Raw genomic sequence first — 27,655 nt, forward strand, 5'->3', positions numbered from 1 at the left:
CTCGGGCATTCTACAATCTTCCGTTGGATCCTCTTATAAAGAGAGGTTTAGTTTTTGTAGCCTTCCGTGCCGTGACATTCCACACTCACCTTTTCCCACGCTTGCAGCTTGCTTTCATCTTCCCAGAAGCATTTTTGCACCCCCTCTTTATCATGGCCCATCATCGACACCCTCCACCACCTGCTCCTTTTGCACCACCACCGCCACCTCCAGGGCCAGCCGGGCCGTCTCCACCACCACCACCAGGTCCTCAGGGTCCTCCGCCACCACCAGGTCCGCCAGGTCCCTTCGGTCCACCACCACCACCGGGACCACATCCTCCTCCGCCACACTTGGATCCGTTCGCCCCTCCACCTCCTCGGAGGCCACCAGGTCCTCCACCTCCGTTTTAGCTAAGCTTTAGCTTTTATACTTTCACTTTTCTAGTTTTCTTTATATACAATAAAGGGATTCTTCGACAAATCCCAATTCCAAAATGGCTAATCCATATTCTACTTTTCAAATTTTCGTGTAACGAGAGTTGTTGAAACACTGAGAAGTGTTTGTAAGATCTCTCTCTCTCTTATATATATCTTGTGAATTCATGTTAAAGGTTGAATAGTAAGATGCTAATTGGATTCAACTCGTCTTTTGCTTTATTTGAATCATCATGATTCAATTCAGTGAGAAGTTTGTGGGTTTTAATACTTTTATTCATTAGGAGAGTGCCTTACAATCCAACAAAACCATAATCAGATATCATTAAGGGCTTTGTCCTTTGTTGGAAAGCATCCATAAACAAAAATGCTTTCCAAAAAGTTTACAGTTGTTCAGGTGATGCATTCCTTATTTCTAAACCTTGTATTTTCACGGTATATATCTGTAAAATTCTACTCTTTCCAAACTGATATTTTAAATTTCTGAAAAATATAGTTACTTAGGGTTGATGACCGCCCTGTGAGCGTCTATAGACAAAGACCCCTCGCCTCCTAGGAATTCAGATTAAGTACTCGTAGAACCGCTTTCACACTGCTCACAAAGTCACAGCAACTTACTAGCTTTGCATTGGGAATATCTCCCTTCCAATCTAAACATATAAATACTAAGTTTTTTCAATGAATTCAGATCTCCTGCACATAAGAACTGTCTACGTCTACCCACATAACATTATAGCCAGAAGTGGGAACATCTCATCCTCCTATATAAGATGTTCCAAATGCATGGAGGTGATATGTTGTGGGTAGATGTGACTTGTGAGCAGAGTTCCTGCGGGCAAGAGATCCGGAGTCATTCCCGATGCACTGCTACAAAAAGGCTATGAATACGGTGTAAGGACAGTTTTGTGTGGGCTGAATCCATACTCGCCGAAACAGTTTTGCTCCTCAGACCAACATATCTCTATGAATGACAAGATAGAGATCTTTCAATTAACGACTGAAACTGCTACGAGGATTGTTGGACATGCGATCTACAATTGTTCTGTTCAGTTTGTGACAAATGTCTTACATACGTGTAAAACAGATCACACATACACTGAAACAGGCTGACCGAAACTTCAGAGGTGCAATTAAACTCAGAATATTCACTATAAGAAAAACGGTTTTAATCCTAGTTAACTGCCAAATTAGGTTTTGCCCAACATCTTCTGGTTCTTTGGGCGGTGGTCTGAACCGCCAGATCAGATCTAGATACAATATCCATTTGACATATAAAAAATACAAGGACTTCAAAAAATTCAATTTCTCAAATATTGTAACACATATTTCAATGCAAATCCACCTAACATAATGGTTGGACCTGCAACCATTATGGACGTGCAACAAATCCACATCGAATATTGTAACACATATTCTCTAACATATAAATTGTTAGAGAATGTAAACTGTAAAGTCAATGAGATGTCCATAAAAAATGTATAAAAACAAGGCATTTGTGGAGGCATCATAATTTAGCATTCTCATATCAATAAATGAATTCTGCAACTAATGAACTTTTACCTAATACCACATTAATCTTAACAGACAAAGTTGAGAAGTCACCGTTCAAGGTCGAGTTCTCTTAGAAGTTAGAACATTCATGGCTCTTTCTTCTTTCTGTTGTTTGGTAAGTGCTTTGGGAAGACGTAGAAGAGAAGCATATGTTAGAGTCTCTTTTACTGTGAGGTGAGGAAAAACATCATCATCTTGCATCACAAAACCAATCCTGTTCATGTATACCATTCAATCTCTCAGTAATTACTGGATTGTGACTTGGCAATTTCATCTCATATATAGTTTTTTTTTTTTTTTTGAGAGACATCTCATATATAGTTTGACACAAACCATATATGGATACATTAAATTCCATGATTGTCTGGTCAGGCACTTTTATCATTTTACATGCACCCCAAGTATGCATGACTAGAAATCAATGCATGCATCCATCCATTCATACATGTATCATGTATGTATGTATGTAAAGTTTTTTAGATATCAAAACTAAGCATATACGTACCTGTCACCCTTCCACTGAGGAGATTAAGTCGTTTTACCACCACCTGAGGGTCCCATCAGAGCAAGGACCTCTTCCAGTTGTACTGAACCCGTAATCCCATAGTGTATGTACTTCTCAGCATCTGAGCTCCTTCTCTTGTTCATAAGTACCTTGTATTGACATCCTGGAACTACAGATAATAGCCATGGAAGTTATGCCAATTCTTATTACATTCCAAAGCTACAGAATTTGAAACAACTTGAAAATTTTCAGCTAAACAAAAGGAACCCATCTTTATAGTATTACAAAACATTACCTTCAGAAATATGGCAAAGTAGGTACAGTCTCAATTTTCTTCCAACTGCAAGATTTTTTATCCTCCTCATACGATAAAGGGAAGCCATCTACTGCATTCCCATCTGGTGTTGCATGCAATTTTCAGTGCAAATTGGCTCCCAGTAAGTATCTCCACCAGCAAGGAAAAAAAGAAAATAGTAGTAGTGGAAGCACTAGAATTAACTGAGCACTTAGCCCAGTTTTTTTATTGTTCAATTCAAATTATGTTAGCTCACACATTATTTAGTTAAGAAGAAAGTAACATTTTCTAACAAGAGTATAGTTAAAACAGTAGTACTAGCTAGGAAGAGACTTGCTGTGTTTTATGTTGTTCAATCTCCAATATCTGAGATATCATCTGAGAGCATAGTATCTCTGGTGATTGAAAAGGAGAAGCCCAAGTGGTTGCTAGAAGAACCACTATGCATGAATCCATCTCACTAAAGCTTCAAGTGGCATTGCCAACAAGTTAATGAATAAAACTTAATTTCGTAAATTGTGGTTATGGGAGCTTGCTCCAAGTCTGTCCCCTGCAGGTGCAGCATCTTTTTCTTCTCTTTCTTTCCTTTTTTTTTAATAACTAACTCAAAGGTTTATTAAAAGAGGAAAATAGAATGATATACAAGAGACCCTGGGAGTGGTAGGAGATCTACCCCTTCCAAACATGTCATATCTAAATTATTTCCTGCCCACCACGAACACCGTAGTAGGACTTCTCTTCCCCATTCAATATCAGTGCTGTCACCTAGACGAAACTTTTTTTTTTATCAATAACTTGAAGATTTCATTAGAATATGCAAGAAGTAGAAAGTAAAAATACAAGGAGGTATAGAGCAAAGATTGTGTGAGACAAAATCTCTTATCTCTCCCCAACCCACCCCAAAAACCTTTACATTTGTGCCGAGAACAAAGAATGTCCCCCCACCCTTTGTTTAGCTAATGCATCAGCTACAGAATTTACATCTCTCCCAACCCCAGAATTTACAATCCACCCCAAAATCTCTTATCTCTTCCCACCCCTTGGCTTCATGTCTTAGGTTAGCCACTTGATTCTTTTATTTTTATTGTTGAAGAGACACATTTCCATCTCCTCTCCTTGTAACCAGTGGGTTACCAGCTTTGAGTCTCCCTCCACAAAGTGGTTAATGATTAAAAAGGTCTATTGAAGACAGTGGATGGAGCAATGGCTTAGAGAAAAGCACTTGGAAGCTATTATTGATAAACAATAAACTTCTTTGAGAGCTCAAAGCACTGTTTTGAGATGGATCCCATGGGGCTGAATGCTATTATAAAATCCAAACCCTTGAAATAAGAGAGAATCTCTTCATGTTCTACTAAATTTAGTTACATCCCCAACTGAATTATTTCAACTGAAATGAATCACTTCGTCTAAAATGAGCCAGTATATTAGAAACAAGAAAGAACCTGAAGCACGTTGGCAGCATATCTCCGAGTAGCTGCATCTTATTCCGCTAATCTGCGAGCATCCTCTGTTACCATTTGCTCTTGCTCACCCGCATTAGGACCTATAGTAACATTGGATCAGATTGTACACTATCATGATAGAGGTACACTTTTCCAGTGAGTTTTAGTGCGGAACAAGGAAACAATAACATATTTTTGGTATGCAAATAGGATACAGAATGGGGGTAGCGCTCCCCCAACTGAAACCTCCCAATCCCTGGTGGAGTCAGGATTTAATCCCATGTCTTGGCTAGAACTAGCCAGGACAAGGAACAATAACATAAAAGAATATCAAAAAGTTGGCAGACAAGGAAACAAGTATTAAACACTTGGAACTACATTTTTTCTTGGAAGTATTTTAGGCAACACCTCAGAGAAAATCCATCATCATGAGAGGTTTTCATCTTTTGAGAAACCAGGAAACCATGAGGAAATTTCAAAAGGAACACAGAAGGGAACAGTTGGCAAACATTGTCATTCAATCTCAACAAACAAGAAGTGGGCATTAAAAAAGATAAAGTTAAGAGGGACAAACAATGCTGAGCATCTTGGGTTCACTTTGCTTGTTTTTCCAGTAACTAAGAACCACCTTCACCAAATGGATGAAAGATAAAACTCAGAAGAAATGAAACCTGAAGCATGGAACACTCTTATTCCTGTTTATCTGATAGGGCCTGCCGTAGCTCTGCTATCTCTTTCTCCAACTGCTCCACCTGTATGAGAAAAGAAATTTTCAAAAATTTTATAAGCAAGACAATTGACATAGGTTTGCAAAGTAGAGAAAACTGTCCCCTTCCACACATACATACATGCAAAAGAAGAATGAACTAAAGAGTGAAATTTAAGCTCTTAATAGAACATATACAGAAGAAAAGTTGACAAGAAAACTATTAGAGAAGGCAATTACCAAGTGTTGGTTCCAGCTATCTGGGGTCTTGGGAGGGGTTGATTGGCTGCAGTCCTAATCGTTGGCATTCTATTACCATAAAATGGCCGCACTTTGCAAGTGCTACACTAATATCTGATGAACTTGTATAATTATGATGACGATTCTTCATTTGTACATTTAATTGTGATGATATTATTATTAGAAATTGTAAATATGAAAATTTCTAATTTCTCATCAATTTTCATATTTTATGGGATATTTACTGCATTTTTATTTTTTATCAGGATGCTTACACCCTATAGTGTTCTGGTTGTGAGTGCCTCACACATCTACGTTATAAAACATTAGCACGAAATGTTTTCACAAATAGATATGAAACCTTCAACCAAATAGTTCAACTACCTTTCAAGAATGAAAGGGATAGCCTAACCTCTCCTTGTGGAGTTGGCATTCTTCTCCCATCCACATACCTCCATCACTCCCCAATCTAAAATGTTTCTGAATGATTAATTTTTTAACAGATATGCTCCCCCACCCCCACCCCCACCAAAGAAATAAATAAATACAACAAAAAACACTCCACATAGTTTTCTTATCAACAGCTCAAATCAACAAAGCCATACCCAACTCTATTGAATCTGCTACATGAATCTGGTTTTCCCATTACAATCTATCTATTAACAGCAGAATAGAGGAGAAGAGAGGAAGAAGAAGAGAAGAGAAAGAGAGGAGAGAAGAGAGTGTTTTGGAGTCAACCACTATGGCTGGCGGCACCAGTTTATATTAATATATATATAGGGTGACCATAATTAAAAGGGAAAGGACCCTTATGCCCCTACTTAAGTTACAGTACAAAAAACAAAGAAAAAAAACTACTTTAACTAGTCCAAACGGACCCTAACTCAGCAGAATACAAACATAAGAAATAAAATTAACATTCCAACACTATCCATATCCCAAAGAAAAATCAGTGGTGTAATTTTCTATTTATCTATTGCATTTGTAAACTTCATATCAACTACCAAGCAAATAAAGGTAATAAAACTTGAACCCAAACATTGTTAGATGAGCTGTTCATTGCTACATATATAAACCTTGATTGGTTAACTTTAAAACCCAGAAAAATGTGAAGCCCAATCCATAACATTGGGGCAAATTCAACACAAATGCAAAGGAACACAAACCGATTAAGCAGTCTGTCAATCAACATTCAATTTCAAATTCGGTTCTTTCTTTTATTGGTTGGTTTCTGTTGGATTAAAATCCAACCCAAAAACTTCACTCCGAAAATTTGAGTTAAACTGACTTGAACCACACCGTGAACAGTCCTACAAAAACATGTGTTTCTTTCATATTTAACATGACAACTGGCATAACAAGCAGATAGTCTATTGTGATTCAGATGTACCCTTGCACTCATTTGTCAACAATTATCCTGCTTGACCATCTCCATGACTGCAGTTTCCAGCTCTTGAGCTCTGACAAAGAAATAGAAATAACATGGAAATTCAATACTAGATGTTAGACTAGGAAATAAAATTTGAGAGAACCTAATAATACCAAGGTGAAACTGATATTTTTTTCTAATGGGTTGGCTCTCCCTTAAAAGTATTTCCAATAGCCAGTTGACTCTTATATCTTAAAATTTTGTGCAAGAAAACCTACAAATTACCAACAATGATTATGACAAAGAATGAAGTGCAGTTCCAAGTTAATGTTTCAAACTCAGCACATTATAGCATGAGAAGAAAAAGAAGCATGGATTAACATATACAGGTGATAAAGCTTCTCTGGAAGTAAAATATACATTACTAGAAAACTCCAGACTCAACTTTCCATGGTTTCTGCAAATAATGAAAATAAAAATAAGAGAGCTCAATTGCTACCAGATGATTTCAGGTTTACTTGAGGAACTTCATAGTTCTCTCTTTGACAATGCAGAGATTGAAGAAAGGTGTGACTCAAGGCCCATGATTATGCTTTTTGCTAACTACTAAAGAAATTTCCATTAAATATCAAAAGGGGAGGGAGAATACATGAAACTCAGAAAGACCAAACTGGAAATAACATGCAAGTATGGAACTCCACATACACAACCAGCAACTAATAAAAAATGGTGTTCTACCATTGATCTCTAAGATGGGGCTGGTCTGTTGGGGCCCAATGAGCATCAAGGTAGGCTGGGCCTTAGTGACTGAACCTACACTCGTCTGTGTGCTTTCCTCGGGTTTTAAACCTTGTATGTGGACCTCTTCATAATTCATCACAAGATCCATATTCAATTGGTTCAAATCACATTGAACCAGGCCCAACTATTTAAGTCATCGTATATCAAGGATGAAGTCCTCCCTGCTTGCTATGGTGAAGTAGAAGAGCAAGAAGAGAAGAGAAGAGAAGACAGCAAAGTATAGGCGGCAATGACTTCTCAATCAGCCCTAAAAACTAATATATATATATATATATATAAATATATATTGACATTAAAATGTTACAATAAAAAGACTAGAGTGCCCTAGATTAGTGATGGGACAACTAGACAGTACAAAAATAGAACCAGTTCAGGCCCATAACAGAATATGAAACTAAAACATAGAATGTTAAATGAACCCACCAACACTTAATCACTAGGCCCAACACTCGCCCTCATGCTAAGAATGGATGTCAATCATGTTTAGCTTGCCAAGTAAGCCAAGGAACTTCACTTAATACGGGCATTTTGTCAAAACATCAACAATTTGCCTATCTAGGGGTGTGTAAGGAATGCAAAGTTCACCTGAGACAATTCTCTCTCACAAAGTGTCGGTCAATTTCAATAACAGACATAACAGAAATAACAAGGGAAAAGACCCTTGTGCCCCTGAGTACAATAACAGACATAACAGAAATAAAAAAAAAACACTTTAATTAGCCAAACAGGCCCTAACATCTGCAACTAAGTTATTTTAACATTATTCTAACACTCCCCCTCAAGTTGGAGCATAGATGTCAATCATGCCCAACTTGTCACACAAATCTTTGTGCCGCACATGATGAAGACCTTTGGTGAAGATATCTACAAGTTGCTCTTCCGAGCTGACATATGGTGTGCACACTTCTCCACTTTCAAGTTTCTCTCTGATAAAATGCTTGTCCACTTCAATGTGTTTCGTCCTATCATGCAAAACTGGATTAGCAGCAATATTGATGGCAGCTTTATTGTCACAGTAGAGTGACGTAGGATTGCTTACTGCGGAACCCAGTTCACCTAACAGATTTCTTATCCACATGATTTCCGCAACCCCATGAGCCATCACTATATACTCTGCTTCAGCACTGGATCTAGCCACCACACTTTGTTTTTTGCTTCTCCATGTGACAAGGTTTCCTCCTACAAAGGCACAATAACCACTGGTAGACTTTCGGTCATTGACTGCTCCTGCCCAATCTGCATCAGTATATACTTCCACTTTTAAGTGACTGTGTTTCTGGAACAACAAACCAGCTCCAGAAAACTTCTTGAGATATCTCAAGATCCTCTCTATAGCCTCAAAATGAGTTGTCCTCGGGCTGTGCATGAATTAACTAAGGACACCCACCACATAGGCAATATCAGGCCCGGTCATAGACAAATACAGAAGTCTCCCTACGAGTCTCTAGAACATCTTTACATCTTTCAAAAACTCTCCCTGACTGTCTCTCATATGGTGATTAGGTTCAATAGGTGAATCAGATGGTTTTACCCCCAACTTGCCTGTATCCTCTAGTAGATCTAGTACATACTTCCGTTGGGAAATAAAGATGCCCTTGTGAGAGCGGGCAACTTCAATTCCAAGAAAGTATCGTAAGGGGCCTAGATCCTTCACCTCAAATTTAGTGGCTAAGAATTTTTTTAGTCCCTGTATTTCAGCCTCCCAATCTCCTGTGATCACTATGTCATCCACATACACAATAAGAGCTGCAATTTTACCTTCACCTCTTTTCACAAACAGGGTATGATCTGACTGGCATTGTTTGAATCTCATCTGTTGGACGGCTAAATGGAACTTACTAAACCAAGCCCGAGGTGATTGTTTCAACCCATATAGGGACTTTTTTAACCTGCACACCTTTTGTTCACTGCCTTTGGCACAGAACCCTGGGGGTTGGGTCATGTACACTTCCTCTTCCAAGTCACCATTCAAGAAGGCATTCTTGATGTCCAATTGGTGAAGATCCCAGTCAAGATTTGCTGCCAAGGAAAGGAGAATCCGGATAGAGTTCATCTTCGCTACTGGAGCAAAAGTCTCTGCATAGTCCACTCCATATACTTGTGTGAAGCCTCTTGCTACCAGTCTAGCCTTGTACCTTTCAACAGTTCCATCAGCTTTGTGTTTCACTGTGAACACCCACTTGCACCCCACTGGTTCCTTCCCCTCAGGAAGATCTACCAACTCCCAAGTACCATTTTTGTGTAAGGCATCAATTTCTTCCTGCATTGCATCTATCCATTCAGGTTTTGACAAAGCTTCTGCCACGGTCTTAGGAACGGGGACACTATCCACAGAAGAGAGAAAGGCACGATACGAAGGTGAAACATGCTCATAGGACACAAAATTAGAGATAGGATGATTAGTGGTACAAGATCTAACACCCTTTCTCTTAGCAATAGGAATATTAAGATCATTGGTGACAGGTGAATCAACATTTATAGGAGCAATGGGAGCAAGTGTACCTGGCTGATGAGACGGATCTGCCTCGGGTGAATCCGATGATGTTGGTTGCATAGTGTCCGGCTCCACAACTCTTGAACTCTGTTGGCTCTTATGGCGATGATGAAAAACCCGGAACAGAGGAGGATCGGGTAAAGGAGGTAGTTGAATCTGAGTCATCGCCTGTTTCTCCTCAACCCTACTCTCCCCCTGAGGAGAAACCGAGAAGAACGGTTGACTCTCAAAGAATGAGACATCAATGGAAACATAGTACTTGCGGACAATGGAATCATAGCAACGATACCCCTTTTGAGATGAAGGGTAACCAAGAAAAACACAAGGAATGGCCCGAGGGTCAAGTTTACCACGAGTAGGTGACAGGTTGTGGACAAAACGACACCCAAAAACACGCATCGGAATGGTGGACAGTGGGGCAGTAGGGAACAAGAGCTGATGTGGGGTCTCATACTCTAGTAGCGGAGAGGGCATGCGATTGATGATATAGGTCGCACACAATACTGCATCCATCCAGAACTGTTTTGGCACATTCATATGAATCAGCAAGCCACGAGCAACTTCGAGAAGGTGACGGTTTTTTCGTTCAGCCACACCATTTTGTTGGGGTGTCCTAGCACAAGAGCTTCGCTGAAGTGACCCACTCGAAGCAAAGAACTTCGTGAGATCACTATGGAAATATTCCTTTGCATTGTCCGACTGAAAGATATGAATTTCCGTTTGGAACTAAGTGAACACCATGCGTTGAAAATCTTTCACAATTTGTGGCACTTCATCTCGAGATCGCATAGGGTAAACCCAAGTGTATCGAGAATAATCATCAATCAAAGTAACAAAATACTTAGCCAGCCGCAGTAGGTAGAGTAACAGGGCCCCAAACATCAGAATAAACAATATGAAATGGAAATTCAGATCTTTTATTTCGTAAAGGTAAAGAACTTCTACAATGCTTACTCAACTGACAAGTTTGACACTGTAACTGGCTCACTGACAAGGACTCAAACAACTTTGGGAACATAACTTTTAACAACTCAAAAGAAAGATGACCTAAACGACTATGCCATAAATAGGCCTGACTCTCACTCGACGAACTTGTGAACTCAGTCGCCACTAGACCAGCATTATTCTCCAACACGTAGAGACCATCCACCATGCTTCCTCTACCAATCGTCTTCCCCGAGGTCAAATCCTGAAACACACATTAAGACAGAAAAAAGGGGATTGAGCAGTTCAAAGAGTAAGACTACTAATGGACAGCAAATTAATAGGTAATTCCGGAACATGCAGGACATTAGGAAGAGTAAGGCCAAGTGGGAGAGATATGGTGCCTCGGCCAGCTATGGTAGAAAAAGAACCATCAGTCAGTCTTACCTTATCTCTCCCAGAGAGAAGGTTATATGTCTGGAACAAATTTGACTTACCGGTCATGTGATTTGAGGCTCCGGAGTCAATAATCCAAGGTGAATCAGTAGTATGAGATGACACATGGAAGGCTATGGCATTACCTGATGTAGACGCAAATGAGGTAGGAGTAGGCCCAGAATCCACCTGGCGGAGAGTCCTACCATACAATTCCAAATATTCACGGAAGGAGTTGATAATATCTTCCTTAGGGTCAGAACCGGGATGTCTCTCCTGAGTTACGGAAGGACTAGTCTCTGTCGATGCCATATTAGCTGAGTTATACCTTTTTTGATTCTGCTGGTCTGGTTTCTTGCCCTGATCCGATGTTGACTTCTTACCCAAATCCTGTGCCCATTTAGGTTTTCCATGGAGATCCCAGCATGTATCTTTCGTGTGTCGTGTCTTCTGGCAGTGAGTGCACCAAAGCTTGCTTTTATCTTCTAATTTTTTCTGAGTATCACCCCTTTTAAAGCCACCTCCGACAATTGTAACTGAATTTCCCTGGACCGCTAGGGCAACTAACTCCCCTTCTACACCATTCATCACACTTCTTCTGCTTTCTTCTGACTGCACCAAGGCATACACCTCATGGACTGATGGCAAGTCTTTACTACCCAAGATCTGTACCCTGATGGACTCATATGACGGATTCAGCCCTAGGAGGAAGGCAAACACTCGTTGCTGTGATACAAGTGACTTATAGGCCTTTGCATCTTCATCACACTTCCAATTCACATTATGATAGTGATCAAGTTCTTTCCATATTGATGTCAAATCAAAATAGTACATCGAGAGACTCCTCTCCCCCTGCTTGCAAGTAGAAGATTCAGCTTGTAGTTGATATATCTTGGCATAGTGTCTCTGTTCTGAATAAGTGGACTTCGCTTGTTCCCATATCTCACAAGCAGTTTCAGCCCAAATAAAAGTCTTCCTTACTTGTGGCAGCATTGAAACCAAGAGCCAAGACATCACCATACTGTTCTCTTGGTTCCACCTATCATGCTCAGCACTTCCATACTTCAGTTCCTTTACTCTCCCATTGATGTATCCTATTCGCCCCCTAGCAGTGATGTAGAGTTTTATCCCCCTAGACCACTCAAGGTAATTCAGACCAAGGGAATGACAACCATGGGAAAGCTCATATCCATTCCCCCACTCACTCCATTGTGGCTCCCTGAGATCTCTGAAGTAGCAGAATTCTCAGTCGACATGGTCAAGCAGTTAATTAGTCTCAAACACCAGACTTAGGACCCCTCCTTACTCCACAAAACAATGCTCTACTCAATTCACACCCACACACTCGGGTTTACCAACCAGATTGAGCACAAACAGTACAGAATTCCGGACAAAAACTGAGGTAATATTCGGCAGATTTCAGACCTGTATAGTTTTAACAGTCCCCACCTACCAGAATTCCAGAATGTCTAACAGCCACTAATCAGCAGGAGAGATCCTTCTTACTTATAGTCAACTCAAACCATTGAGAAGACAGGTCATCCTTGACCTACAGTTGTCTTAACACATGAACAGGATCACACGATCCAAGAAAACTAGGGTTACACAAATTCGACAACATTCAGCCACCCCAGATTCATAAGGTTTTCACTCGGCACATGACCAAGGAGAGTAAAGAGAAAAATAGGGAGAACTATACCAGTTGTAGCTATTCTATAGTCCAGAATCAGATTTCTGTTCTGCTAGTCTGTTCGATCTGTTCTTTGGGTTGATCGATCTTCTCTTGACAGTAGGGTTGATCGATCTGCTCTCTTTTAATCAACATTCCCGCTCTGATACCATCTTGACAGTGTGACCGGCTAGAGATAAGAGGAAGAGAGAAGAGAAGAGAAGAAGAAGAGAAGAGAAGAGGAGAGAAGAGAGAAGGTTTGCACTGTAACAGTACTGGCGGCGCCAGTGTTTATTTTACTATATATAGGGCGACAGAAATAACAAGGGAAAAGACCCTTGTGCCCCTGAGTACAATAACAGACATAACAGAAATAAAAAAACACTTTAATTAGCCAAACAGGCCCTAACATCTGCAACTAAGTTATTTTATTTTAACATTATTCTAACATGTCTATTCTTGCACTCAATGACCTCATTCTGTTGAGGGGTACTAGCACAAGATGATTGATGCAAGATACCAGCATCCTCCATGAAGAGATTCAAGGAGTTTCAAAAATACTCAACAACATTATTTGAGCGAAACTACTTAATCTTCTTGCTGAACTGAGTTTCATTCATTTTATAAAATACCATGGTAATTCACGAAACTTCATCACACCCTTTTAACAAGTGGATTCATGTGCATCATGAATAGTGATCAATAAAGCTAATAAAATAACGAAAGCCATATATAAAAACACAGGGTGACGGCCCCGTCCCCACACACCAGAATGGACTAAATCAAAAGGAGCTTGATTTCATTACATGAAATTGGATAGAGTTGTACATTGTTTTAACAACTAACACACTTCGCAAACCAAACTCTGACTCGAAACACATTTAAACAACTTAGGAAACAATTCTTGCATCAAAGAAAAAGACAAATGACCTAGCCAAGCATGCTATAAATGTAACCTAGCTACTGACTCCTCATTATCCTAACAACTGAAAGTAGATGACTATGAGGCTGAACTAATGTTTGCATCAAAATAATATAGACCTTCAGATTCATGACTGCTCCCAATCATTCTCTTCATCAATCTATCCTGAAAAACACAATGACCATGAAAGAATTTTATGCTAACATTTAAATTTTTTGTAAGCTTAGAAACAACTAATAGGTTTGAAGCAAGATTGGAAACATTGAGAACAAATTTAAGGGAGAGATCCTTGCCTAGGTTAACCTCCTCCTTTCCAAAGATGGTGGTAAAGGAACCATCAATTAATAGGTTTGAAGCAAGATTCGGAACATGGGGAACAAATTTAAGAAGAAAACAAAGAAAACAAGTGTGTTATATGTTGTGGTGAACCGGTTAAAAGATGACAACTCCAAGCTCTGGAAACTACAGCAATAAAAAGAGGAAATTTAAGTGGCTGACTAAGGACATTGAAGTTAGTTGTACATGGGTAAAGAGAGGTGCAAACTCATTGGCAGATGGTTTAGCTAAGCAAGGGGTGAATAGAAACTCTATTTTTTGTATTGCTTTGTAATTGATTTACAGTTTGGGTGTACATTGATGTATTAGGGAGTTAATATTTTTTTAGCTCCTTAGCTATGTAATTTCTCAATCTTTAATAAAATTCACTATTATTGATCAAAAAAAATAGCACCAGAATCAATAATTCAAGAGTTATATACTCTAGGGCTACTCACACTATGAGAAGAGACAATACCTAATTTGGCAAGAGAGGTGGATGCAAGTGGGTTGTTCCTCTAGAACAGCTAAGAATTTCTACCTCATCAGCTATGAAATCCAAAAATGAACTTAATGTGAGGGAACTAGTGGTTTGTTCCATTGGAAGAGGAGCAACTGCGGGTGTGTTCTTTTGGTTGTCAACATTGTTACTTATAACAACATTTCCACTTGTTGTTTAGCCCCTCTGAGGCTTCTTGTCCTTTCTTAATGCAGCTGGTAAAGAATCTAGCAAGTCTCTTTTAGATGCATGTCTCCTCCACAATGAGAGCAATTGAGGTGCCTCTTGTCTGAACCCTTGCCCCCTTTTTGGCTTTAAAAAATCAAGGTTGAATGTTCAATAGGTTGTGATTGGGTGTCTACTTACATCTCTTTCCATCTAACTTCTTCGTTCCTTATAAGATAGTAAACATGTTGTAAATCTGGAAGCTCATCCCTTCCCAAAATTTGAGATTTTATACTTCAATATATTAGGTCCAAGCCAGCCAAGAACTTAAAAGCTCTACCATCTTCTATCTGTTTATCATGCCTCTCCTTGTCTCTTGCATTCTCCCAGTCAAGTACAAGATGGTGGTCCAGTTCTTCCCATAATACTTCCACGGATGCAAAATAAGTTGCAATAGACATATCCCCTTGCCTCAATGCAACAATATCTTGTGTTAGTCTATACATTCTTGTATTCTTTTTCCTCTGTCCATGGGTTTTAGACACCTCTCAAATCTTAACGGATGTAGGGAATTGCCTTGCACTAGGGCATAACAACAGCATTCTCCTTGCACCAAGTTGAGTATTGAGCATCATCCCCTTTACGTTCCTTCCTCTTTCCATCTATATAACCCATAAGCTTCCAAGAAGTAATGAAAAGTTTGACTAAAACAGACCATTCTTTGAAATTGTATTCATCCAACAACAAATTGGTGATTTGCATATCATGCAAATTTGGAATTTCCAGGTTTGAACATCTCCCACCAGTCCTACTGTCCTTAGAGGACACTTCCCCGGATATAGTGAACATGTTATGCTCCTAACAGTAGAAAAGCACAAAATTACAAAAAAAAAGCTAAAAATTCAAAAAAATCAGAAATTTCAAAAAAAATGCCAATTTTTTTTCTAAAAATGCAAAAATTCAAAAAATATTAAACATAATGTTAATAAAAATATAAACTTAAATTTTGAAATAAATGTTTTAAAAAACCTATTATCTAAAATTAAAATACATAAGCATAACATGTAAAGCGTATTCAAATGAAAATTTAAAAATAAAAGCAAACATATAAAGCATTTTCAAGCATGTAAAACCCACAATCTCTTTCCTCGATTGCATTGCTTCAAGTAGCTAATGTGATGTAAAACATATTGCACTCTTGATTCTACGAGTTGCCTTTGTACCACGCCCCTCGAGGCAAGCCCGAACAAGTCTATGTTAGGGTCTGAAATTCTTAATTCTCACAAAAAAAATAATGATTTTATAACTTTCATTGCCTTTTAAAAAGATATTTTATTGCAATGAATGAATGAACAACATTAGCAAATAGGAGGTTCTCGGTGTTAGACAGTTTTGTATGCCCTTAGCTTCAATCAGAATGATGTACTTTATGAGTTTATTGTAAATGAATAAAGATACATATTTGATACATGTTCCCTTGGTATGTTTCTGTGTAATACCCTTAAACTGGACACTTAATGAGACTCGTGTTAGTTTAGAATGTTCACAGCCAGTGGGTCGGTCTGGGGAGACCTATCCTGACAAGGCTGACACTGTAGTGCCACCAAGTCGGTTGGAGTGGCTTGTCTCAGCTGCCAGGGTGAGACCCTAGGCACATACAGTGTAGAATTAATTGAATCTTTGAATTGGACCAGATTTCCAGTATTGCCCTGGACCTTGGAGATTGATGGGCAAAACTGGAAAGTTACACCCGACCCCTAGACTCGATTATGATACTACACTAGGTGTCGGATTGGGCTGTCTTTGATGTACCAATCAGTGAGATCCTTAGCGGGGGTCAACACCTGGGTATGTTGGGACAGTCCGAGAATTCATCTGAGTGGGTGATCATAGTGACAGGATCAGCCCCTTTGTCGGACAAAGGTAATGATCGGGGATGCACTCTCACTGATGGAAACCAAGACTGCCGGCAGCCGATTTCAACCGTTGAGATTTGTTTTGCAAAACATATTTTATATAAGATATAAAAGTATATATATATATATGGTTTCTAAATTGTTTGCAAGAAGGTTTTAATTCCCGGGATCCATATGAGTGGAGAGTGCAACACTGTTCCTTGCAGCCGAGGGAGAGGTCCTCTCTTGTCGGGCAGTGTATGATCATTATGGGCTGAGAGGTTAAGTGTAAGACCATTGAGGATAATGCCTGATGGGCTAATCTTGCATCTGCCCACAGTCCCTGGGTGTTACAAGGTGGCTTGGCCCAGGGACCACTTAGTGTAAGTGTTGGGCCCATAGAGCTCATTTGATGGGTTTCAGGGGGTACACTGTCTTCAGCAGTGCATTCGGCCAGGCCTTTGTAACAAAGGCTGGGCTGAACCCATGTGGCTGATGTGTAGATCAATGCTTGGGTCCCACGCCATACAAGGAAGCCCAACTGGGCAGCAGTTAAGAGGGTTAAGTGAGCACATAAGCTTAATGGGCCTAAAGCCCATTTCGAACTGGGCTGCTTATTTAGTTAATAAAGGGGCGAAATCTGAAGTGGATTAGCTAATAGGATTGGGATTAGACCCTATCCACCTAGAGAGTCCAAGATCTAAATAAGATTTAGATCTGGAAACCTCCTAATCAGATTAGGAGATGGCTGATCTGATCTCCAGATAAGATAAGGATTATCCCTTATCACTTAAAGGGACTTCTAAACCAAATATGATTTGGATTAGCAACTCCTAATCTGATTAGGAGCTGATCCCTTTAAGACTATAAAAGAAGAAAGGGGCGGCAGCCTTTAGAGACACAATACACACAGATCATCAGGTTTCTTTAGTGCTGAAATCTAGAAGAGAGAATTCTGCTCCCTGCAAATACTCTCTTGCCGCCTCCCTGTTCTTGCCGCCCTGCTTTCCAGTTCGATCTCCACTGGTGGGAGAAGTCAAGATTGGATCTTGACATCAGTCCTTTGAGAAATGATTGAAAGGAAGCTGTGCTCACGTGCCATCTTGCTGATTCTTGCGAAGGACAGAGTTCTTGGAGAAGAACACTGATGATTCTGCTCCACCTGCACTGCGCCATCTTCAGTGGGAGCAGTCTTTGGATCCTTCCTTGGGCGTGAACACCTTCGTTGGGAGATATTACTTCCCCGTATCAGGTATAATCCTTCCCACTTCTTTTTGGTTCAGATCTGGTTCAGTTTATGGTTCAGAATTGATTCTTGAAAATATGATTTTCTAAATGGGGAATACGATTCCCAGTTGAAGGGAGAGAAAAATTTTTGAAATTCGCCCCTTATTCCGCAATCTTTTGAGCGTCCATAGGATGGATCTCTCATCCCTTCACTCGGAGCACTATTAGAGATCGGGTCAAGCCCGAACGTATCATATAAATTAGGATGGGATAAACAAATATACTTAACTCCTTTCAAAATGGTGATAAGGTGGGCCCGTTGTTTTTACTAACTTCCCTCAGTTTGGAATGCCTCGCTCCCAGCAAGCCTTCTCAAAGAAAAATTCGATATTCTCAAGCATCATCTTGGCATTCAAAATTTCAAGAAAACATCTTACCCGACCTTAATCCGTCCATCCGTGAACACAATCTTCTACCAACTCGCCTCAATAATCAATGCCACAGTTATTTAAAATCAGAACAACATCTCCGCTCAAATATGTTTTCTAATTCAAATCATGAGAACGACATCTTTAGAGATCAGACCAGGCCTCATTTATCATTAAAAATCGAGATGCAATTGCCCAATATGTCGGCTCCCTTATGAACTATGGACTTATAAGGCTGAGACATTTGGACATTAATAGAGATCGGACCATGAACTTAGATCGTCCAAGATAGGGATGGGACAACCAAATATATTGACTCATTTAGAAACCTGCCCCTCCCAAATTTTTCAAGGCAGATGTCACCAAAGTCAATCTTGTGGTAGGACTGCATCTCGGTTGAAATAATTTTTTAGTAGGAAGGGTAGACTACGCATTATTAGAGATCAGTCAAGGGCATGTGTTATCATTTCAAACTGGGATGGTGTTAAAGGACTGACCTGTCATTCTAAGAACTTGTCGAATGGGCAATTTTAGAAATCAGAACAAGGCATGAGTCATCGTTTAAAATCGAGATGGGATCACCCAATATATTGACACATTTAGTAGTGGTCTTGGTATTATAAGGATGACACGATTTTTTACTAACTCGGCTTACTTATGGACACCACATTCAATTGAAATCGAGACTACATCTCAGCCCAATTAAGTGTTTTCATAGACATCGTGGAATGGGCATTGTTACAGATCAACATGCCTAAGTTCGCATTTAAAATCAGAATTAGATTACGCAATATATTGTCTCCTTTAGGACAATCTCTGGTCTTATAACACTAACCCCTCTTCTACTAACAAATAGGTTGGGTATTATTAGAGATCGGGTCAAGCCCAAACATATCATATAAATCAGGATGGGATAAATGAATATACTTACTCCTTTCGACATGGTGACAAGGCGGGCCTGTTTTTCTACTAACTTCCCTCATAGTCACTACAAGCTATATGGCCCTTTGTATACTTATTCCAACTCGAGCAACTGTGGATTCTGTAAACATCTCCAAAATAGGACAATGCACATCTGCAAGTTCACTCACCACCTGAAAAGCACATGCCAAAACAAGGATCAATTTTTTGTATGGATCCGAAGCAAGAATCAATCAACCAGTTGAATATGTGGATGAATCAAGCCTCAGCCTCTTATCAAAAAAAAATCAGCATTACATTCGCTATGGATAGGGAGAAGTTGGTTGTTAAGCATATAGGATATATTCAACTAACATGTGAGAAATTGTACATAGACTGGAGGATAGCACATCTTTGGAAGGAAAGTCAACGAATGCTCCATTTTTTTTACTTTAGGCCATCATTTAACCAATGAATAAACTAAGAAGTCTTACAAATTATCTCTTCTTTTCAAAAAGTTAAGGTTCTAATAGGTAATAATAGTTGTCCATGACCATGAGAGGTCAACACATTGGATGAGAAAACAATTGAAGCAGTTTGGGTTTTTCTTTTTGAGTTAATAATGGTGTGAGTAGATTGAAGCTTTAGGAGATTCCATCTCCTCTAGTGAATATTCCAAAGACTCCTTCCATTTGATCCCAATAAAATTCTGATGAGTTAATATTAATAATAATACAATCACCTTTTAAGGGGGTCTAGCCTATTGATTTTTTTATGCTGGACATTTAGCTTCTTAATTACATAGTTCGTCTCATTGTGTTGTATACCCACTATACAGTCTCTTAGGGCCTGTTCGTTTCCTCTTAACTCTTATCTCTTAAGAGGAATCTTTTAACTATGGTTGTCCGTTTCCTCTTATCTCTTATCTCTTAAAGTGCAACCATACAACGTTTTGTTTTCCAATGATACCCCCAAAAACACAAACAAAAACTCTCATATATGGGGTCAAAATGGATATTTGATCATTTTCAGAATTCAGAATTCAAAACAACATTCTCTACATTCAGAGTTTAGAGGAAAGAAAAAGTTCACCAATACCAATATACCTTTTAATGTAATTATTGCACTTTCAGATGTCAGACTCCAGAGCAAACGAACAGGCCCTTAGTGTACATGTGTAGATTGTATATTTTGCTTTTTTTATAAATGAAATAATTTTATTAATCAGCAATAGACAATAGTACAAAGTCCCCAAGGAAAGGCACGAGTTGCATCCTCTCCGGGCTAATTAAGTACAGATTTCCAAATTAATAACAACTTACAAAGAAGCACAAAAAAGATCTTCCCTAGAAACCCCCTGTTTGGCTAAAGCATCAACCAAAGAATTAGCAGACCTACTAACCCATTTTACCTCAACTCTCATATTGTTGATTAACCAATTTACTTTTTTTATGAGATCTTTGTAGCCCCAAATGGTGGTATCCAAGTTTAGGAGCCACCTTGTTACCACCTAAGAGTCCCCTTCAACTAGGAGATGCTCCATCCCAAGCTGGTTGGCGATCTGAATTCCTTGTACTGCAGTAAGGATTTCTGCCCTTGTGGAATTCCCCACTCCCACTGGTCCTGAGAATAGGAAATTATGTTGCTGTCCTTATTTCTCAGGATACCCCCTATACTTGAAGGCCCGGGGTTGCCTTGGCTGCTTCCATCAAAGTTCAGCTTGATGACACCTTCCAAAGGCGGAACCCATTCTGACAGAATTTTATTCTTCTTTGTTGAAGTGTTAGCTATTACTAGCAAATTCCTCCACAAGTCATCAAAGGAGAAGTCATCAAAGATATCCACAGTTTTCAGCCAATGGATTACTCTTGTTAGGATACAATCCTTCATTTCATCTAACCCTCTTTCCTTCTCCAAGAAAATTCTTGCATTCCTTTCCTCCCAAAGAGTCCATAGAGTGACTGCCCTGACACATTTCCACATGACCTTATCTCTTCTAGTGTGCCAAACAAAGACAGATGGGTTGAATAACAAGCTTAAATCAGAAGGCATAGACCACCTACCTCCAAATAAACAAAGGCTCAACCTCCATATAGCTGTAGCAAAGGAACAGGAGATCAGCAAATGGAAACAATCCTAATTCTCGGTCTTACACAAGAAACACCAATTTGGGGAAAGACAAAGCGAGGGTCTTTTTTTCTGTAAGTTTTCCAAAGTATTAATTTTCCCATAGAAGACTTCCCAGCAGAATACAGCAATTTTGGGGGGGAATAGGTCGCGCCCAGACTTCTTTGACAGGGAATCCTTGGGAAATGGGGTTAGAACTGAGGGATTTTAGAAAAGAAGAGCAAGTAAAAGTACCTTTTGGAAGAGGAGTCCAAACCCTTTGATCAGAAGAAGTGGAGTCCAAGCAAACGAATTCTAGTAAATGAATTAGCTCAATAACACAACTCGACTCACCATCCCTTAACCCTCTACAAAACCCAAAGTCCCAGTTTAAAGATAAGGGGTTTAACGGGCTCGAGAGAAAAGTTGCAATTGGCTCATGTTTGTGAAGGGAAAAGGAATAGAGCAAGGGGAAACAATCTTTGAGGGGTTGAGTACCCACCCAAATAACCTCCAAGAACATAATAGCATTACCAGAACAAGCATCATACCTGATGAATCTGAGGAAGCGAGGGAGAATACCATGTATAGGCTTCTAAGGTGTAGTAAGGGTAGCCCGGCGAGATACCCCAGAATCCCAACCATTTCCTACAACCTCATGCCATAATCTCTCTCTCTCTCTCTCGGGGCCATCTCCATAGCCACTTCCCTAGAAGGGCTACATTCTTCAGCACTATGTTCCCTATCCCTAAAATCATGATTGTATATTTTGCTTTTGACAGACACAGTATATTACCTTACATATTCAAATAATAATAATAATAATAATAATAAAAGAACTCTAATAGTTAATATTGACCCATTTAGATGATCACAAGTGAAGCACCTCTAGTGAATATTCCATAACATATTCCAAATTAGGTGGCAAAATAGCCAAAGCATTGACTAACAAAGTAGGTTTTAAGGACCCTCATGCCTAACTAGACCAGCAATGAAGTGATGCAACCTATATAGCAACTTGGGCATGATTAGGATAGAACTAGGACTGCATCAGTAGCAACAGCTTTGTTCATATGTTTTTTGTTGTTTTGTTTGGCTTCAAAAGATATTTCATAGATTGGACAGTTATGTATTTGTTTGTTATGAATATAAGCTCATTTTAGTTGAAGATAATTGACATAGACAGCAAAAAAGAAAGCAAGAGATACAATGTCAGATTTGCATTACTTTTTATAGCAATTTTTATGTACAATTTATAGTTATTCCCTTATTTTTATAAGCAGTTATTCCTATAACTTGTTTCCATAAACAGTAATTCCCATAATTATTATTTACAATAAAATCATGATTTATTATTATAGTAGTCTCCGGTTTCTCTATATTAGGTTAGGAAGTGGTTTTTATTTCCTTTAAAGAGTTTGTGGAAAATTAGAAGTTTCTTCGGTGTTAGTCAACTAGTTTAAGAAACCATTTTAGTTGTTGAGTATTTTGGTATTTTAAGGAGAAAAAAGAAAAAACTAAGCATGGCCTACCCTAAGGATTTATAAATATATTGTAAGGCTTAAATTAAGAGATCCAATGAGTTTGGAAAATGCATATGAGGAAATGGGCTCATCCCTTCGATGTATCATAGTAATGCAACTCATAGATCAAAGCATGCCCTGCAGCTTGGAAGTAGGCCAAGATCAGCACATATATGACTAATTCTTGTGTTCTAATGCTTTCTGGGAAGAGAATATGGAGCTCAATAACAACAAAGACCATTCGTCCGGGTAAAAAAATGTTTGGGCAATGGAAGCAGAATCTTGCATTCCCCAAGGCATGGTCTTCCAAGCAAGCTGGGCATCTTTTTGTAAGAGCTCCATAGCAAGGACATCACTTGCCTGTCAAGTTTCAACATGACCTAATGTAAGTTTCTATAGAAAAAAGAGTAAAAGTAAAAAAGAGCCACTAATATACCAAGAATAGGGTGTCAACAGATCATTGCTCCCTACCCAACCCATCCATATATAGTATATCTATACTCTCAAAAAAGCCTAATACAGGTTGGGCCCAGCATGAGTTTACCTCAACATGAAACCCGATTAAGACTAATCCGACCTATATTTGGGATCAGTGCGGGTTTACCAGTTAACCCAACCCACTGACATCCCAGCAGCCTGGGAAATGGCAAGACTGCAAAAAAAATAAAGAAAGAAAAAGAAAAACCTTGCTGTTAAATGTGACTATTAGTTTTCTCATAGCCACGAAACCAAAAATTTAACATCAATGGTTAACACATACATTAGAGGCCATAAGGCCATGGAAATCACATATGATCCAAGACAACCACTTCCTAGTTCAGCTGCAACACAGAAGGTGCCCAATACTTATTTCACATCTGGAGCAACCTGAAAAAATCAAAAAGTAGGTAGCAAATTCACTACTGATATCCAAGTTTCCAACTCCATATTATAGAAAATATTCTTTATGTACAGTTCCAGGCAGGAGATCTCACTATCAGTCTATCCTATTCTTCAATAAAGTTCTTCAACTTAATCAGCATACTATAAGATGAAAACTCCAAAACTACTTTCTTCGTAAACAAACTAGTAGACAATGAAAACTAAAGGATCGAGAAAAACCAGAAGTACAGTGCTAGATAATTGAAGGAAATGAGGGAGTCTATTTTTTGATAATAACCATCGAGGATAGCTTTAGAGTGGATAAGTCTATTTGGTCTAAATTTCCCTTTCTACTCTCAAATAATGAAAAACTGCGAACAACGTGAGGAGTGAGAATTAGCAACTAAGAAGTTGGTCATGTACAAAAATCAGCCATTAAAGATAGGATTTTGGGACAAGACTACTGCAACAGGATTGGCACACGAGCGATAGGATTTTGGGACCAACCTGAGACACTGGATGGCATGTTTCAGCCGCTGCAATAGGGTTTTGGGACTGACCCACTGCAAGAAAAAATAAAAATGTGATAGTGTCAAAAGAAGAAGAAGAACGTACCTGGTGCGTGAGGTTTCCTCTTCTTCGTTTGCTTAGAGCTCCGGGCTCCCCCCTAATTTCTTGGAATGTGTGGTATTGGCACACGAGCGATAAATAGCGGACCAAAATACGAGAAGTTTGACTTCTTTTTGTTTTTCTTTTTCGAAAATGTCTAAAACTCAAGATGAGTTTTAATATAAATTGTAAACAAAATAAAAAATTATTTTTAAATTATATAAATTATACTAATCGAAAAAAAAATCAAAAAATAAAAATTGTAAAGAAATCAAAAAATATAGAAAAATACAAAAATTATAAATAAATAACAAAAAAATACAGAAAATTTTATAGATTGTAAAAAATAGAAAATATAAAAAAAAATTATAAAAAACATCGGAAATTATAATATAACACTACAAATGCAAAAAAAAAACAAGAAAATTGAAAACTGAAAATGACCATTTTTCCTCTAACTCACTATTCAATGATAATTTGGTCATAAAAATTGTTATTTATGCTGACATGGACACCTCTATTAAGAAGCATTAAGGATGCACTAACGGAATGTGAGTTTTAAAAAATAAAAACTTAATGATATGATGAGTTTTAGACATTTTGAAAATTTGTAGTGAGTTGGAAAGGTTGAAAACTCATGATGAGTTTTACACAACTTCCTTCTTTTTTAATGAATTGTGGGCTGCAATGGTATAGATAGCGGAAACTTGAAATCGGCAAGGATGGGAGCTATGGAAATAAGATAGAGCTTATCTTCTTCCCTCGATAAAGATCTTCCAGAGTTGTATTTGCAAATCAGGCATTACTGCTTTCAGGGTTCTCAAATGAGAATCTTTGTTCTCCAAAGGAAAATCAGGGTTTCAGAAGCTGGTAAATCGTAAAAGCCCCAGCAAAGAGAGTTTTTCACTCGTCAGGCTCGGGAGATAGCTTCACTTCAAGTTTCTAATTTTGAGCTTCTAAAACCCACGTCCTCTAGGAGAAAAGATTTGCCAAATGCGGCCCAAATATTTTTAAAGCTGTAAAGCAAATCCAACCCAACCAAATACAGTTGGCCCCATTTGGCACGTTTTTCCGCGTGGTCTCTTGGTTATTTACAACTTTGGCAGATCCGGTCTCTTCCTATTTGGTTTGTGGTAGATTTGGCCGTCAAAATCCAACAACCAAAAATATGCAAAAAGACTAAAACGGGTGATTTTCGAAAAATTCATAAAATTTTTGTTTTTTCTATTTATTTTTGTGCAAAAAGATACATATTAACCTAACAAACTTTAAGTTGTTCAGATCTTAATGCAAAAGCTCAATGCATCTTTTAATTGTCAAAGCTATCAGAAAATTTTCCCAAAACCAAACAGACTTGCCAAACGGCTCCAAGTCTTTTAATGGTATGGACTTGATCGTATCTAATATTACCGTGCTGGCATGCTCCATATCCATATTTAGTATAAGGCAAATATTCATATTTAGCATGACCTTTCAAGGCAAATCCAAGCTAATCTCATGATTTAAGATCGCTCAAAAGTCATAACCATGGTTTTCAAAAACAGACCGGATTGGGCGGTTGGACCGGAAAAAACAATAACCGGTCAGCCCCCCGGGTCCAGTTATACTAAAAATCGAAAATTTTTAAAAACTGTTGAAAAGGTAAAAAAACAGCAAGTTTACAATATTTATAGTTGCAGCAGCCAGCACTTGCAGGCAGTAGTAAGAGTTGTGGCGGCCAGCACTTGCAGGCAATAGTAAGAGTTGTGGCAGCCAACACTTGCAGCGGCAGATGGCAAGCTTGCAGTGGCTGTCCAGCAAGTTTGCAACAGTGGGAGGGGAGTTTGCATTAGCAGTAACACCACTATTGGGCATTAGCAATTCTGCAAGTTGGAGCAGCACTTGCAGTGGCAACTTGCATGCGACCAAGCCCGATCCCACCGGCGACAAGCCTATTGTCACACCACTATTTAACATTCTAGAGTGAATGCTCATATTTTTTCCCTTTTACTTTGGTGCCAGGGGAATCTATCCCTGTGAATTTTGATTTTAGGTCAAGGTTTTTTGCATTTTAGGATTTAACATTCTAGTCTAAAGATGGAACTCCAAATGCAGGGAGAAATGGTGTATTGTTTTTGGTGGTATTCTGTTATAATTTTTTTTCTTTCTCTTTTGATATTCTGATTTCTCTAGTGAGTAAAAGGCTTCGATGATGATGATGATTGGGTTAGTTCTTGATTCAATTTCAGCGTAGATGATCTCAGCATGGAAGAGCTCCTTGCCTTACAAATCCCAACCTCTCAACTTCCCTGCTCCCAAGAGGTGAACTCATTCCTATTTTTATCAGCATCTCGAGATGACTTTGTTTACAATGATTCATGCATCCACACTTTCTAGAGATTTTTTCTATATTTTTGCAATTTTCTGTTTCTTTTTTCTTTATTTTTTCTGAATTATTTAGAATTTATCTGTATTTTATTTTTATATTTTTTATGTATTTTATACTGTAATATTTTTTATTTAAATAGTTGTATTTTCTGTTTTTTATTTAATTTTATGCTATTTTTTATTATTTATAAATATTTTTTTATTTTTAATTTATTTATGCCATTATAAATTAAACCATTTGACCCGAACAGTTAAACCGCTTAACCAGATACCGGTTCTGTTTCCAGTTCGTTTTTAAAAACTATGGTCATCACTGGTATTAGGTATGGATCCCACTAATTCTGCGTTTTTTCCTAAGCTCCGATCTGAATTTGAAAATAGATCAAACACGTATCTACTGAAATTATCCCATTCGGATTTGCTAGGTTTTAATTGTCCAATATATTAATAAATATTAATCCGACGAATAAGATCATATACGTATCTACTGAAATTATCCCCTGTAGCACTTCACATCCAACCCATTAAATGGTGACAACTAGTAATTTGGTTCTTGAAAATGCAACACGTGTCAAGTTAAAGCTCATACATATACGAGTTGAAAACATTTCATCCCCTTACATGTTATGCTGCATGGGAACATATTTCCAGACGTACGTAAAATTGTGACTAGGAGATCCGGAATCATACAAATCTCATGTCACCAGTCCCACCGACTTCACACGCAGATTTTATTGGGAACATCTTCTCTGCTTATAAGTTATTGTTTATAGGAAATATTTCCAATGCACGATAGATGTGCGTGTGAGACGCCCTATATGAGGAGCAGATCCCGTTTCCCCAATAATCAATTAGAGAAATGCTAAATCCCTATCGATTCCCATTTGTAATGACCTCGATCCATGTGCAACCGAATCTACTTCAAATCTTTATCCTTCAACAAAGATACAAACGGATCAGATATTTGAATCTGATATGAAAACACAAT

General features: G+C 38.6%; 1 protein-coding gene across 10 annotated transcripts in view; it reads right to left on the reverse strand.

Annotated features, from left to right (window-relative positions):
- Window positions 1–68: 68 nt before the first annotated feature.
- Window positions 69–27,655, reverse strand: part of LOC104591680 (E3 ubiquitin-protein ligase RHA2A-like) — a 30,454-nt gene continuing 2,867 nt past the window's right edge. The window contains exons 2-13 of one of the 10 annotated variants that reach the window (XR_016084035.1): window positions 24,307–27,601; window positions 23,591–23,697; window positions 23,375–23,482; window positions 19,233–23,190; window positions 13,892–13,937; window positions 6,549–6,618; window positions 6,325–6,468; window positions 4,884–4,964; window positions 4,213–4,313; window positions 2,768–2,870; window positions 2,473–2,641; window positions 69–2,181 (exon numbers count right to left, since the gene is read on the reverse strand). The gene's annotated coding sequence lies outside the window, so the exon portion shown is untranslated. Of the gene's footprint in view, window positions 2,182–2,472; window positions 2,642–2,767; window positions 2,871–4,212; window positions 4,314–4,883; window positions 4,965–6,324; window positions 6,469–6,548; window positions 6,619–13,891; window positions 13,938–19,232; window positions 23,191–23,374; window positions 23,483–23,590; window positions 23,698–24,198; window positions 27,602–27,655 lie in introns of those variants that run through there. The other 9 variants (XR_016084034.1, XR_016084033.1, XR_016084029.1 and 6 more) reach the window with 9 other exon arrangements.

Source organism: Nelumbo nucifera, chromosome 3 (genome assembly GCF_055504915.1).
Source record: "Nelumbo nucifera cultivar China Antique chromosome 3, China Antique-T2T, whole genome shotgun sequence".
NCBI lineage: Eukaryota > Viridiplantae > Streptophyta > Magnoliopsida > Proteales > Nelumbonaceae > Nelumbo > Nelumbo nucifera.